Source organism: Nicotiana tabacum, chromosome 3 (genome assembly GCF_000715075.1).
Source record: "Nicotiana tabacum cultivar K326 chromosome 3, ASM71507v2, whole genome shotgun sequence".
Lineage (NCBI taxonomy): Eukaryota > Viridiplantae > Streptophyta > Magnoliopsida > Solanales > Solanaceae > Nicotiana > Nicotiana tabacum.
In genome coordinates, this window is record NC_134082.1 from 87,276,851 (window position 1) to 87,289,253 (window position 12,403).

Here is a 12,403-nt window from a genome sequence, read left to right on the forward strand (position 1 = left end):
GATTAGGAGTATAAGCTCATTTAATGAATTAGAGAATTTTTTTTATATATATTCAGTACAAAAACATCTTTTCTGTACTTGGTTCATTCAATATATACTGAGTATACTAGCACAAGAAGTTGGAGTAAAACTACTCCCATAATCAAGACAAATTATATTATAATCTTGTGCTATAATCATCAAGATATTTTGTCCAACAATATTTTTGCTTGTGAACATAATTTGTTAATTATGAGAACCAACAATTTAATCTTATGTGCATGAGCTATGATTCCATACACTAAATTGTCTATTACATAACTAAAAGGACACACATGTAACAAATGATCTATTTAAAATAGTACTTTATTGAATTGAATAAATTAAATAAATAATTATTCCATAAAGAATAAAACATAATACTATGTCTAAACCGCATGGTTAATAGTATATCCCAACACTTGTAACTGTAAGTTCAGGACCTATTGTCCTTAACTTTTAAGTTTGTTAGTCTAAGAAAATAAGCAATGAAAAAACAAGATGAAACTAGGCTAACCAGTCAACAAAGTCATCAATCCTCTCAGGCCAGTAACATGTCAAAAGAGTAACAGTCCCAAACAAAACATACATATCTACCTGTTCTGAGAAGCAGCAAAGCTCACTATCTGCAAACTTGACTTAATTAAGTGCAAAGAAGCAATTTAAGGCATATCAGTGAAGAACAATACAAATCTCGTACGAAGTTTAGTAACTCTAAGTGTGTGATGACCCATGGCTTGTGCTGCAAGTAAATTCTATGTTCCGAAGCCTTAAAACCCTCTCTTTATCTCACCTCGATTTGCGTGCATAATTCGGGCGCGTTTCCGGAAAGCTTTTATGTGAAAACTAAGTGAAATAAGGAAATTGGCTTTTAAAATTAAATAGAGTTGACTTTACTCAACATTCTTGGTAAACGGACCAGGACCCATGATCCGACGGTCTCGTAGGGTGCGTATTAAAATTTCGAACTTGGGCATATGCCCGGAATCGAATTCCGAGGTCCCAAGCCCGAGAAATAAATTTTTAAAGAAAATTATTTTTTGAAAAATATAAGAATTTTTGAAAATGAAAAGATGTTTGAAGTTGATGGTATCGGGTCCGTATTTTGGTTCCGGAACCCGATACAAGTTTGAAATAATAATTAGGTGGAATATGTAAAATTTTGTAAAGATCGGAATTGGCTTGGTATAAAACAGACTTAAAGTTGAGGAATTGAAAATTTTGGTGTTCTTGAGTGATTTCATGAATTTGGGATTTAATTCTAGTTGTTGATGTTATTTTGATGATTTGATTGCACAAGCAAGTTCGTATAATATTTTTAGGTTAGTATGCAAGTTTGGTTTGGAGCGCCGAGGGCTCGGGTGAGTTTTGGATAGGCCACAGAGTGAAATTTGACCTAGGAAAACTGCTGGTATATTGCAGGTCTGCAGGCTTCGCAATTGCGAAGCCTGGCTCGCAGTTGTGATGCCTGACTCGCAATTACGAGCTCGCATTTGCGAACACCCATCGCATTTGCGAAGACTGGGCTGGATAGGGAACCTTCGCATTTGCGAAGCTTATGTCGCAAATGCGACCTTGACAGGCACCGCAATTGCGAACATTGTTTGCATTTGCGAAGAAAACACAGGCAGGCCTTCCTTCGCAATTGTGAGTTCGCATTTGCAAACATATCATCGCAAATGCGATATCTGCGCCTGTGTAAATTATAACTTAGCCGAAAATTCTTTATTTTTCAAACTTTCTCAAAACCTTAACTCTTTTGGGCGATTTCCTAAAGAAAAGTTCTTCTCCAAATCGATTGTCCGTCATTTTTAACTCATTTTCTTTAATCTATAACATCTTTTCACATGATTTCAACTCAAGATCAAGGGTTTTCATAGGAGAAATTGGGTGTTTTGGGTAGAACTTAGGATTTTTAATTTTTTGGGGATTTGGACCTCGATTTGAGGTCCGATTTCAAAACAAATTATATATTTGGGTTCGTGGTGAATGGGTAATCGGGTTTTCGTTCCAATCTCGGGTTTTGACCATGTGTGGGTAATCGGGTTTTGGTTCGAACCTCGGGTTTTGACCATGTATGCCCAGGGTTGATTTTTAACTTTTTGGGAAAATCTTTATAAAACCTATTTTTATGCATTAGAATTGATTCATTTAGCATTTATTGATATCGTTAAGTAAATTGTGGCTAGATACAAGCGAATTGGTGGTGGAAACAAGAGGTAAAGTGGTAGTTGAGGCTTGAATTGTGTTCATGACATCAAGGTAAGTGTTTGGTCTAACCTTAACTTTAGGGATTATGAGTTATGTCTTATTTGCTATGCGTTAATTGTTGAATACGACGTATAGGTATGGTGACGAGTATCTACACGTTGGTGTCAAGCATGCCCATGAGTCTCATACTATGATTAATGTGACTCCGTTCCGTATTGTTCATGCTTTTTATGATGATTTCTATTGTTGAACAAGTCTTGTGAAAGTATTATTTGTAATTGAACATTGTAGAGCGTTGGTTTAAGTTGAGAATTGAGTTGTGAAGTAAATGTGGAAAAGAGAAGAGGTTTATGATATTGTCTCCCTTGCCGGGATATTATTGCTTTTGATATTATCTCCCTTGCCGAGATGTTATTATTCATGATATTGTTTCCCTTGCCGGGATATTGTTGTTATGCTATTGTTCCCTTACCGGAATTTTATTGAAATATTATTGATTTCCTTACCCAAATTGCTTTGTGATTGTTGCTTGGGTGAGGAAGAGTGTAAAGTACGAAGGGTGATACCGTGTATGATTTCTGAGAGTGTTAATGCACGAAGGATAATGCCGTGACAATATTGTGAGGTAAAAGCACGAAGGGTGATGCCGTGCCGTACGATGTACAATGTCGTGCCATGATATGAGTGATAATGCATGAAGGATAATTCCGTGCCATGATTATGTGAGGTAAAAATACGAAGGGTGATGTCGTACCGATTATATTGATTCTTATGCTGAGGACGAGAGTAAAAGCATGAAGGGTGATGCCGTGCAGTTGCCTTTAATTTCTGATTCTTGTTGATAATTGAATTATGGCGTTCTTTACATTTATCTACTGTTTTTCTGTTGATACTTGTTGTTCCCCGCAACATGTTTTCCCTCTCCTATCCTTAGTTGTAAAATTTCTGCTTTTACTTTTCCGATGTATATGATTTAACTGCACATGTTTATTTGGTAGTCTTGTCCTAGCCTCGTCACTACTTCGTCGAGGTTAGGCTAGGTACTTACTAGCACATGGGGTCGGTTGTGCTGATACTACACTCTGCACGATGTGCAGATCCCGGTGCTGCAGCTTTTGGACCACAGTGAGATTGTTGCTTCAGTCCATCAGGCGACCCGAGGTAGTCCTGCAGGCATCCGCAGGCCTAGGCATCTCCTTCTATCTTTCTATACTGTTTCTTCTATGTATTTCTGAAACAACTTGTATTTATCTTTCGGACCCCTATTTGTAGTACTCTTAGACAGTCTATGAAATTGTGACACCAAAACGGGGTAGTTTTTAGTTCATGGATTTGTATCAGTATTAATATTAAACTGTTGTATTTCGTTCTTTCGCTTATTAAATTTCGTTGTTCATATAATGTTAATTCACAGCTGTTAAAGGATTAAAAATGGAAAAAGGTAAATACTTGGAATGATTGGCTTGCCTAGCTTTTACTAGTATGCGCCATCACAACTCTCAAGGGTAGAAAATCCGGATCGTGACAAAGTGTAAAAGGAAGCATATAGAGAGATGTTCATCCATGTTCAGACTTGATATCGTAATAAAATTGTTCTATGAATTTGTCTTAATTAAATTCTTTTTAGATGGAAAAATTCAAAGAAACAAACTAATAAGCTCATGACAAAAAGTCAACAGTAGGAGATCTATTTGAAACCTCAACAGACGGCGCCGCAGTTCTTCTCCCCAACACATGAAAGAGATAGAAGAAAGGGTAACACAGTCTTTTCATATTAATTTTAATAGACTAGTGGCTACTATTGCTAAGCATTAAAAATACTAGATAAAAAGTAAATACCACTTTAAAAAGTAACTACCCCACGTAATTTTTACTCATTTGACCCGTTTAGCTCGCTCAAAGTTGGGCTAGTCAGTGGCCCGCTCAATTGCTGAACTCATCCCATCTTGACCCAACTCATGTCAACTCATCTAAAGTTAGCCTGATTTTTACCCTAAATTGATCCATGAATAACTTTGCATTAAAATTAACTTTCCTTTGTTTTATATGTTATATATGACCATAATAAAAGAAAAAAGTCTTATTTTATAATTTAACAATTCATAAAAAAAAAAATTAATTAAAGCTTGGTAAGAGCTAGACGGGTTGGGCTATGACCCAAATTTTAGCTCAATTTGACCCGACTCATCTCAGCTCAAGTTACTTTTGACCCCGCCCATTTATTGACTCAGCTCATTTTGACCAGCCCAAAATCAGATTAAAATAGCACATGCTAGCTAGTTTTCGGACTAGTCATTCAAAAATAGCCAGCGTTTGCAAATCATTGAAAAATAGCCACTATTTTGCTGCAACACAGAAAGTTCCAGCATAATATACTGGAGATCGGTGCCCCTGTGTATGAACTTCCAGCATATTATGCTGGAACTCTAACACGCGGAAAGTTCCAGTATAATATACTGGAGATTAGAGTACCAGTGCTCCAATCTCCAATATATTATGCTGGACCGGTATATTATACTGGAGTATTTTTTCGGATTTTGAACAGTATTTTCGTTTAGATTCAATCTTTATATGAAAAGTGACTAAAATTCGATTACTTTTGAAATTGCGACTATTTCTGAATGACCGCTTGTAAATCTGTCTATTTTTGAATTTCTCCCCATAATCAGCTCAAACCACCCATTAGACACTCCTAATGAATTGGATGAAATTAAGTAACGTGGAATACATTTCAAGGAAACTGGCTTAAGCATTTAAAAAAAGGCAGTTCGGTGCACTAAGCTCCCGCAATGTGCGGGATCTGGAGAAGGGTCGAATCACAAGGGTCTATCGTACATAACCTTATCCTATAAGAGATTGTTTACCAGTTACGCCGAGACTCCTTTTTCTGGCTTAAGCATTTTGCTAATATAATTAAGGTAGGACTCGAGAACCAGCATAAAAGATGAATAAATTTGCTAGTGCCTTAAGAATAACATGCTTCAATAATCTTGACCTACCCCGAATCCAAAAGGAAATAGAATAAAGAAACTAATATATTAATAGTTTAGTTGACTAACTGGAGAAAGGTAAGTCATTATGCTTGAATAACAAGTTAGTGTACATTATAACCTCATGGTATTAGTATATGTTCTATACTTGGTCGTAAGTCGTAACTTCATCGTGTGAAAGGGCATAACTAATAGATTGAGAAGCATTGAACAAGATCCAAGAACATTGTTAGAAAATGATTATCTAAACTCGTCTTTCCAAACGATTCTATTTCAACGTTGAATTATAGTTCAATATGAGCTTTATGATTATGCTATGATTAATTGCTCGACGTGGTTAGCTTAATGCAAGTTAATTGTTTTTGGATCTTGACATACATCCAAATACTCACACTTTAACCAAAGTCCAATATATTTTACATAGGATATTTTTTGTCATTTGTCAACTCCATAAAATTGACCTATAATTTTGATGTTCATATATTATAAGATTGTGCAAACACTACTAAAAAACAATGCAAATTCGTCCACCAAAACCGACCGAAATCAATCGGAAATTGATAAAAATCGATCGATTTTCGATCGATTTTAATTGGTCGGGGAAATAATGGTCGCTAACGTGTACCGACCGAAGTCGGTCGAAAAATTCAAAACGTTGGCTGACTGTCAAACTTCAATTTCCGACCGAATTCGGTTGGTAACCATTAAAATATTTTTTTTAATCTTCAAATATCAATCGAAATCGGTCGGAATTTTAAAAAAAATTATTTAAATAAATAATTAGTTGTAAATTGTAATAAATTGTTAATTTATTTTAAAAAATAAATATAAATTCATAATTTCCGACCGAATTCGGTCGGAAATTATGAATTTTTGGGCAAAAATATTAATTTCCGACTGATTTCGGTCGGAAATCTGGGTAAAAACTGGACAGAAAATGCCTGTTTTTAAGCTACACCACCTACCAATTACAACCAATATCCATCCTATAATGACAGCATTACATTGCTGTCATTCAACCATAATTAATCAACAATAATTAACTAACTAACTAACAACAAAAACAATTAACTAACACTAACAACCATTATCTAACAACAACAACTAATAACAACCACAACAACAACAACGCTAACCACAACAATAACTATACAAATGTTCAATAACAAAATAATATCAATAATACAATCATCATTCAAAACTAGTCTCAACTAAATATTGACAAGTTCAATACTTTGTTTAGCAATACACACCATTCAATGAGTGTTTTATCTAGCATCATCTCCATCTTCACTCCTAGAACCTTCATCGTCAACATGGTTCGAAGGATCACGACGAGAAGGATTAGCACATGGGGAAGGCTCACGAGACCGGGGAATGGGGAAAGCACCACTAGCAAGAAGATTGGCCAGCTGACCTTGAAGGAGATTAAATTGTCCGTCCCTCCTTTCTAGCTGAACTTGAAGAGTACCAAATTGTTCATCTCTCTTTTGTTCTCTAGCTTTTGTCTCTTCAAACTCTGTTGTCAGCTTTGCGATCTTCTCTTCCATAGACGAGATAGTCGACCTATCAATTGCCTCGCGTTGGGTGGAAGTCCCTATACCTTGCAATCCAGCCCTGTAGCGCCGAAATGATTTCTTTGGAGAGCCGTATGCTATCCCCTTTTTAGGACCACCGACAATATCTAACCATATCCTCTATGCTTTTTCGTCTGAAAGGTGTGGTCGCTCGCCTTGCTCATTCGGTGGCAAGCTCTGAGTGTACTCCTCCACATTAATATTGTAGCGACCCTTTATTTAGAAGATAGAAAATTATTAACTATATAATATTATAAATATTTATAGTAGTTATGAAAATTACATATGAAGTCTCTGCCCGGTCCTCGACCCATCTACTTGGATCTGTCGGTGCCTTCTTCTTTCGGATGTGAGTCTCCATGAAGAACTCATCATGAGTCATCTTCCTCCCATATTTTTTTTCCTATAAATATAATAAAACGTGTTAACTAAATTAACATATATAAATATAGTTCGATAAAAATAGATGTAAATATTTTAAGGAATTACCAGTAGTCTCCTCGTAGCCCTTATGCTCTTTGCACCCACACAATGCAAGGAGACACCCTTCTCAGATGCTCGGGACTTCTTTCCCAGTTCACTCTTCTTCTCGAATTTCTCGGTAGTCTAATACCTCTGCAGATTCTCCCATAAATTAGGTAAAGCCCATGAAGGCTTCTTGTTAATCTTTTGAGCGGAGCAGAAGGAATCAGATAGTCTCTTACGGTATTTGTACTCCCAATTTGCACAAATTTCACTGTTATACCGGTCCTCCCAGACACACTTAGTCTACAAATAAAGTATGTAATGTTAGATGGAAATATTATTAATATAATGCTTCAATAGATAAGATGTTATGACCCAAATTTTATTATAGGTCGTGATGGCGCCTAACACCATTGTTAGACAAGCCAACCCTAATCAACTAGTGAGTTTTCATTTATTCTACCAAGCAATCCCAATATTTACTTAATCTCAGATTTAAAACAGTCGATAACTAATAAATTCATATTAATAGAATTATAATCCAAAGTAATAGTCTACCAATGTATGTGCCAGGAACTAGTGTTACATGTACTAGGGCAACTAGTAGAATGTACAAAAATACAACTATCCTACTGCCTGAAATAGAATATACAGTAAATAACAAAAGGAGAGACTCTGACATGCTGCTGGACGACTGAAAAGGGGCAGCTCACTGTGGAATCTCGGTCAAGCATCAGGAACGTGCGTCGGATTGGTAGCTAGATGCACCCGCCTCAGATCCTGTATATTTAAGTACAAAAGCGTAGTATGAGTACATAAGCAATATGTACCCAGTAAGTATCCAATCTTACCTCGAAGAAGTAGTGATGAGGGGTCAACTTGACACTTATTAGGGTCAATAATAATATGATCCAAATGTTACGCTAAACATGGATGTCATGAATAAATAACAGTCAATAACACGAAGTGACAAGTTCTTTCATAAATAGTATTTCAGTTAACAATCTATATCTCAAGGCATATGAAGTAGTTCAAATCACTGAAAGTACCAAGCAAATAGCATGTGCAAATAATGTCGAGGTTGTACGGCCCGATCTAACATAATAATAAAGTATGCACTGCCGGAGGGTCGAACAACGCGAATCATAGATGCATCTATTACCTCGCTCCCGAATCATACATGTGACGCGGTCAAATACAGATAAATGCATCAAACATTCAATCAATAATTTATCAGGAAACCAATTACCCAAAGTAATGTCAACCTTCCCTTTAACGATCAAGAATTTTTTTTTAGAAATTCGTTCGTCGAGTTCGATATGATTATGCAATTTAAATTAACAATAAAGTTACAAATACGGTAAGTAAGGCATGCTTTTGGGAACTAGACTACCTGGACTTAAGCATAATAGTAGCTATGCACGAACTCTCGTCACCTCAGGCATACGTAGCCCCCGTAATTAGTGGCACATATTCAATTATTACTCATATGGGGAAAATTCCCTCTTACAAGGTTAGAAAGGAGACTTACCTTGCCCCAAAGCTTACTTCTAAATTCAAGAATACATCTAAACTCTCAAATCGGATCCGAACGATCCAAAACTATTCAAATGGGGCAAGAACTAGTAAATACATGCTCAAGAGCTCATATTCTAACTATTAAAGTAATTTTCCAACCCTATATGTAACACCCCGAAATTTTTATAATATTTGCATTCTTTATTGAACATTTTTATAACGAGGAAATATTTTACTTTGCACTTCCTAATGTGAAATGATCAATATATGAAAATTTCTTACTTTAAGTTGTGTTAATATTGGCAATGAAGTTCCATGTTGTTGCTATATGTAACACTTAATATTATTTTGACTAGTTGATATTAAATATAATATATAATTAAGTTTTTGGGTTTCCAACCTTTTGTATTTATCTAAGAATATTTAGTAGTTGAGTAACCATTTTATTTCATATCTATCCATAAACTCCCCATTTTTTCTACTCTTCAAGACAAAGAAGAATAGCTATCCATCTCTTTCTATCTCTCTCTCTCCTCCGTAGAAACTAGAATCTGAAGTTTCATGAAAAAAACAACCATGGATTTCTACTAAATCAACAAGCAAATTTCGTTTTTGGTGAAGATCAAGTTGCTCCTCTTGGTAAGTTTCTAAACTCGTTTTTATACTAGACACCTACTAGTATTTTCTACGTATCTTTTTGTACAGAGCTCCGATTTAAGTAATCCAGGACTTTCTGGAAAGGTATTTCATAAATATATAACTCTTATGAAGGAACTAAAATCTAGTTTTGTTGGTCTTTACTTGAAAAAGGATCAGAAAGTACAGGGCAGGTGCTGTCCAGATTTCCAGTTTTAGAAATACTCCATGTACGAACTAGGAAGCCATTTTTAATATGGTTCTTGATTCTCTTGTCTTTTGGGTTTTGACCCTACTTGATTTGGGGCTTCGGTCCATCTTGATATCTGATTATGCTTAGTGTGATGGCATGACGTACATATTGGGCGAAAAATGGATATTTGGTATACTCTCTTAAATTGATAGTATACTCTTTCTAGACTCTTGAACATTGTTATTGATATTTGGAAATACTTCTAAGTTTGATATTGATATGTTTGATATATTTGTTCACTTGTTTTAAATTAGGTTAAATTGAGTTAACTATGACTGAAAGGGGGAATTGGAGAATTTAATGACTCCAAGCCTAAAGTTTATACACCACTAAGCTTTATGCTTAGCGATAGTTATTTTCTATCGTAGGAAATGTTCGGGATGAAATCTGAAGATGGCCAGAGTGAAGTAGTCTTTTTGGGAGAATTTATGGAGATCACATTTGCATATGCACCTTGGTTTGCATAGTTTTGGGAAATGCACATGATGTACATGATATACAGGATATATATATATATATATACACAATATATATGTCACACTTATGTTATTTGGAGGCTTGTTGGATTTTAAAGACCAAAATCTTGTAACTTGAATTTGTAACCTATTTTATTGTATTAGGGTGTTTTAATAACTCAAGTCTTGTAATATGCTGAATTTACACTTTGTCTTGTAAATATGTAGAAAAGGAGAAAACTAGTTTCCTTTTTTATACCCGATAGTTTGAAATTTACGTACAATACAAACTTGCAGTGATTTTGAATGATTGTATAAATCAGTTAGGAAGTTGCTTTAATCTGTTGATTAATCAAGAAGGGTTATATCACCATATGTTAATATTTTGACATTGTATTTCATTTAAAATAAAATTATGGTGTATTTTCAAAAAAAAATATATTGCACTTTGAACCTTTTCGCATGGACCTACTTCCGCTACTAAAATTATTCTGAATATTTTTTTTATTAATATCTCTTTTAATATTTTATAAGTAGGAAATTAGATTTGTTTCCTAAGTAGTACCCTCCCAAAGGGTTGGTACACTATATGCAAGGTCCCTAAAATTCATCCTTGGGCCCAGGTGGCCGAATTCCGAAAATTTTCGAAGAAAGTTGTTACCCATAACCTAAGGATCAAGAATATATGATTTTTACTTCATCCCATAACGAATTTCATGGTTAAATATTATTTTTATCAAAACGCTAGGTTTTACTCTCAACCCATAATTATCACTAATTTACATGGTGTAATCTACCTCTAAACTATGTATTAAACTTACATTAAGTAGAAATAACTTACCTCACAATGCTAGGTTAAAATCTCCCCTTTTGAAGCTCCCAAATCGCCCAAGAAATGAGTGAAATGTGTCAAAAATGACACATTCCTGTATTAAATGAAGGCCACTGCCTTCAACGATTTCTGCACCTGCGGTTAGGGGACCGCATCTACGGCCTCGCTTCCGCGTGAGATTGACCGCTTCTGCGATTTTGAGCCAGGCCAGTTGGGGTCGCATCTGCGGTCTTAGGAACGCTTCTGCGGTTCTGCTTCTGCGGAAGAGGAGCCCCATCTGCGGAACCTGGGCTCTTCCCTTTGAGCCGCATCTGCGATGGTAAGCCGATTTTACGATCCCGCACTTGCGGCTGGCTAACCGCAGGTGCGGTTATGACAGAACTGGAGCTTCAGCTCCATCTAAAATTTTCAACTTAGCTCGAGCCTCATCCGATTGACGTTTGGGGGCCCCGAGGCCTTGACCGAACATGCCGACAAGTTTGAAATCATAAAACGGACTCATTCGAACCCTCAAAACGCCCGAAACAACGCTAAATCTAAGAATCATACCCTAAAACCAATTGAATCAAACTTATGAACTTCAAGTTCTTAAATCTACTTCCATTGTGCCGAAACGTACTTATATTACTCGGATTGACACCAAATTTTGCGTGCAAGTCTTAAATGACAATACAGAACTATTCCCGATCTCGAAATTCCATTCGGACCTCGATATCACAAAACCACACTCTAAACCAAATTTAAAGAACTTCAAAATCCTTAAGGAATCAACTTTCACTATTATGCGCCAAAACGCTCTCGGGTCATCCAAAACCCGATCTGGACATATGTCCAATTCTGAAATCATCATACAAACCTGCTGAAACCTTCAAATCCCGATTCTAAGGTCGTTTACTTAAAATATTGACCGAAGTCAAACTAGGCCTTTTAAATCAATCTTAAGGAACCAAGTGTTGCAATTTTAACCCAAACTCTTCCAAATCCCGAACCAACCATCCCTGCAAGTCATAAATCAGTAAAACCGAGTACGGGAAGTTTTATTTAGGGGAACAAGGTTCTAGAAAGCAAAACGACCAATCGGGTCGTTACATAAGAATTGTATTAAAACATTAAATTCGTTGAACATTTATTGCACGAGATCCGGTGGAAAGTCACTCCAAGTCAGATAGGGTGCATTATACAACCGACCAAGAATTTCAGTGATTGTCTTTGTAACCCGATTATTAGGTATGAACCTACAACATAGCAATTACATTAAATAAACAAGAGTAGCTATTATAATTCAGCAAAAATAAAGAAATAATAAATAAATCTTACCCATTGCCCTCAGGCCTGATGATCATCCTATGATAACGATCATACCGCACTTCATCTGGATCATCATCCTCCAATGAATCTGAAGCGTGCGTTGAAGGGGAGACATCTGGCTCAGTGCTACTATCCCGAAG